The sequence below is a fragment of the Alosa pseudoharengus genome, unplaced genomic scaffold (genome assembly GCF_046254945.1).
Source record: "Alosa pseudoharengus isolate Yale_2024_CS ecotype anadromous, Long Island Sound unplaced genomic scaffold, YU_APseudo_1.1 YU_APseudo_1.1_scf_6, whole genome shotgun sequence".
NCBI lineage: Eukaryota > Metazoa > Chordata > Actinopteri > Clupeiformes > Clupeidae > Alosa > Alosa pseudoharengus.
This window is the reverse complement of record NW_027468848.1, coordinates 20388367-20392585: the sequence shown is the minus strand read 5'-3', so window position 1 is coordinate 20392585 and position 4219 is coordinate 20388367. Positions and strand designations below refer to the sequence as shown.

At 40.0% G+C, this 4219-nt stretch overlaps 1 protein-coding gene across 1 annotated transcript in view; it reads left to right on the top strand.

Annotated features, from left to right (window-relative positions):
- The first annotated feature begins 582 nt into the window (after positions 1–582).
- ddr2l (discoidin domain receptor family, member 2, like) overlaps positions 583–4219 on the top strand; it is a 22231-nt gene continuing 18594 nt past the window's right edge. The window contains exon 1 of the mRNA XM_076271101.1: positions 583–751. The gene's annotated coding sequence lies outside the window, so the exon portion shown is untranslated. The remainder of the gene's footprint in view (positions 752–4219) is intronic.

Here is a 4219-nt window from a genome sequence, read left to right as displayed (position 1 = left end):
CAATTTAAATTAGAACAGTTCCAAATTACATACAGATATCATCATCAAGAATGAATGAACAAAATCATTAGGAAACTGTGTAAAATAATATTATATACCATTCATCTAAAACAACAATAAGAAATACACCTGAACTGAGCTGATATGGTCACTTTAAAAAGCTGACATTTAGTTGCAGACATGGCCTATAGGTAGCCACGGCATGCACATGAAATATTAATCCAGCTCTGGATTTAGTCTCTTACCCTGTCTAGACCTACATGTTATTCAAACAAACCTCTACAGTATATGCTGTGTGTGTGTGTGTGTGTGTGTGTGTGTATGTGCGTATCATGTGCGTGTAGGCCTACATGTAGGCCTATAGCCGATGTATGTTTGAGAGAGAGAGGGAGCTATTGCGTGTGAGAAAGAAGTACTGCTTGGGATGCCAAAAATGTTTCACTGCATTTCCCTGCATTCAACGTCCATGACCAGCCGAGGGAGTCTTGTTTCATAGTTAGTGAGCTATTCAAGCTCTACTCGAGAGATTGTATTGCACCCCCTTCTCTAGTGGCCGGAAGCGGGATGTGATGTAAAAATCACATTGAAACTTTTTTTTCTTGAGTGTGCACATCTCCCGATGTATTGTAAAACAACGAGGAAGATCACTTTACTTGAATATTTTCCGAAGTTTTTAACTGGGTTTTGTACCTTGATGCAGCTTCGACAAAGATAAACCACTGTCGGAATCCCGTCAAGATCCCAAAATCAGGTAATCGATCATATTGACTGCAGGCCACAGGACGAGTTTGAACAGACAAAAGTTGTTCCTCTGCTGTTGATGTTGGCCTCTTTGTTACAGTTGGAATACCGAAACAAAGAGCATTATGGACAGCGCGTGTTTGTTATAAAGTCACATTGCCTGAACAGCTGTTGAATGTACACTGTGCATCGTTAAAACGACTTTGCAAGTACGGAATAGGTAAACTAACGAGTGAGTTTATAGTTTTACGGGAAAGAGAGTGTAGGCTATGGTTAATCGAAATATGCTTCATTGGATGAATCTGTTTCAGCCTTTCTCCTAATTTTTTGATTGTCTTTTTTTCGTCTCACATAGTGTGTTGGATAGTTAAAAGTACCGTTACGAATCACGAGCTTCATTGTAGCCAATGTGATAGCCACATCTTTGTTTTCTTGGCATTGGAGTGGTTGGATTTGGAGACTGACGTTAGCAATAATTTAACGGGACAGCAGTGTCACATTGGAATGGGTTAGTCTTTGTAACATGCTCATCTAGACACAGGCAAGCAAGGCCATAATGCCTATCGATTCTTATTAGGTTTTCTCCATACTCAAGACGAACTTTCCCGTTACCCTAGCCATGCGCGCGCATCTCTAGCGGAGCGCACGCTCCTCCACTTGTAGGCTATCTACCCAAGGCCTCCTCGCTGACGGTCCATCATGACGGTCCATCGTCCACTTTAACCTTAACCGAAACATATTCAAACTCAAAGACGTTTTACGTATTCATACTGTATACAATATCTAAGAAACAAAACGGACAGATAATGACCATGCTTATTGTGATGTGTCAGTAGAACACTTGATGAACATGCTTGATGAGAAGCACAAAGAGTAGCCTACATGTCATGTGCCTAATCAGCTGTACAAAATGCTTCAGAATGTGAGAGGTCAAAGTGTACATCTTTGGACACACACACACACACATACACAGAGACTTCTCAATATGTTCATTTTCTTTGTTTTGTTGACCAAGTCAAGTCAGTTTATTTATGTTTTGTAGTTATAAATCATAAACACAAATCGTCTACAATTGCATGTTTTGCATGTGAATATGTGTTTGCTTCTCATTTTCCCAAGACAAAAGACCAACATGATTTACATTGTATTGTTTAAAACGTTTTATGATGCCTTTACAATTATGTGTTAAAAACACTTAGTGTAATGTTGGTAATAACATACTTTAGCAAAATTCCATAACCCAAGAACACCAAGTCATGTCATAATTCATGTCATGATGTGTAGAGACAACAGTCTGTTAAAGATATGACATTTGTAGGCTACTTAAACAGTCACAAAATACTGGAGAATTGGGCATTCCATACCAGCACAAATACTAATGCCAACGATAGGCTACTAATATGGCTACTGTGGTGGCAGTCATGGCAGCCATGGCAATTGGAGAGGTGTGTCAGACAGGATGTTATTCTTGGTCTTTCCTCTGGTTTGAGTCAGTTTTCAGTAATTATCTCTGAGATAACTTAACAGTGCTGTTGTCGTTGCTGTACTGATCTCAGCATTCAGGATGTGAGCTTCTGGCTAATTTAGTCCACTGAAATGTATAATAATTCTGATCAAATTAAATGTCAAATCATCTAGACAATACCGTCAACGAGCTCCTGGGATCTTTTTACTTACAAATGATATCTCACAAGGCAAGGATTCAAGGATTCTAATTCCATACTCGTTTTCTAGCTGTTCGTTCAGTTCAGCTGTTGTGCTAAAACACTGCAGTGTCTGTACACATGCCTGGTTTGGTAAATGGGAAACAAACAGACTAAACCATAGAACATAACCATACTAAACCATAAACAATCCCAGACTAATCCATAAACAATCCTCAGACTAAACCATAAACAATCCCAGCTAAACTGTACAAGTGCGTCCATAGCACAGAAGGGATGGGTGATGGCCTTATGAGCACAAACATGAACAATTTTTTTGCTAAACTGAATTGCAGACTGCTTTAAGTCAATTCTGAAACGTTCACTTGTCATTTTAGGTCTATTGAGAAAATTGTTGCCTTGTCCTTGTCCATTTGACCTATCCTGGCCACGCCCACCTAGATCTCCTTTCAGGGAGATACTAGTCTGGAATACCTTAATTCACTAATGTTTCCATCGGTTGGGAAGAGGATGACGCTATAGTTTCGAAATTGAAAGTGGCTGTGGTAAACGGTAGTAGCAACCCCTGCAAAGTACAAACATAAATAATTGCTGTCAGAACAATGTGTACATGTAGTTACAGCAAAGGTAGGCCCACATACATTGTTTCCTGACTGCCAATGCGTTTTATCCAGTTGTTAAGTCGTGACTCATGATGCAATAATGTGGCAATAATTCTTTCTTTGGGTCCCCATAGACAGTAAAAGAAACAATTTTTTTCTGCTTTTCAAAGTAGGAGGCCTGGATGTTACCTTTGGTTTTATCATCCGGCTGCACAACTACGCCATCACTCCGTTAAAGTTAAGCGATTTTTTTTAACCCTCATTAGGTTTACAGGCTGTGAAAACCGGCTGGCTGTGCTAGTAAACGTTTATGAATAAAAAAAAAAAAGCTCTTGGGCCTGTGACGTCAGACTTAACCGAATTGTCAGTTTTTAAAGTTTAGGCGAAGTAGGAAGTAACATTATGAATCCCTGATCAATGTGATTGGTTTGGCTGGACCAGTGATTACAAAGTTAAGCTATATCTACGCCCGTCACCATACTAGTGATGGAAAGGTTTCCTAATCGTGAGTGACCAGACTCTATTCACAAAGTGAATGAGTTTGGTTTCCAGGCTACATTTGACCTACCAGAGTATACCTTCAGGACTGCTTGTGATAGTGGTTAAGGTGTAGGGAGAAAATGACAGACAGTGGAATGACTATACATATCCTTGTACTTGGAATAAACTTATAATTCCTGCTTTTTTTTTTTTTTAGGAGTATTTTAGTTTTAGTTATACACATATTGTGATGTAGCCTGACTCCGCCTGTCTACGTACTTCCGCTCATTTACATTTCCCTACAGTACTCTGTCTTGAATAGCTCTCGTTCACTTCGTTTACTTCGGCAACTTGTCTCCGAACCAACCAGCGAACAGAGGGCGTTCCTGACAGCAATTACCGTACATTTAAGTTGCAAGCCTATCGTTATCGTTGTGTCCCCCGTGGTTAACATATGTCATTACCAAAGGTTACCTAGCGTTCATGGGTTCATGGGCTTTGGAAAAACCTTTTTCCGAGTGAAAACATCATCATTCCGCGTCATTCACGTCACGTAATGTGTGAGTCAGAGGTCAGAAACTGGGGCTAGATTTTGCTAACAGAGTTGCCCAGTTAGGGGCTCGTCATCACTTTTGTCGTCACGTTGTAGTTCGTTTGTAGTCCATGTGGCCTTTCCTGTCCAACAGGTTTAATGTGAACTTGGGAATTTGCCGTTTTTGTCACTTGAAAGCT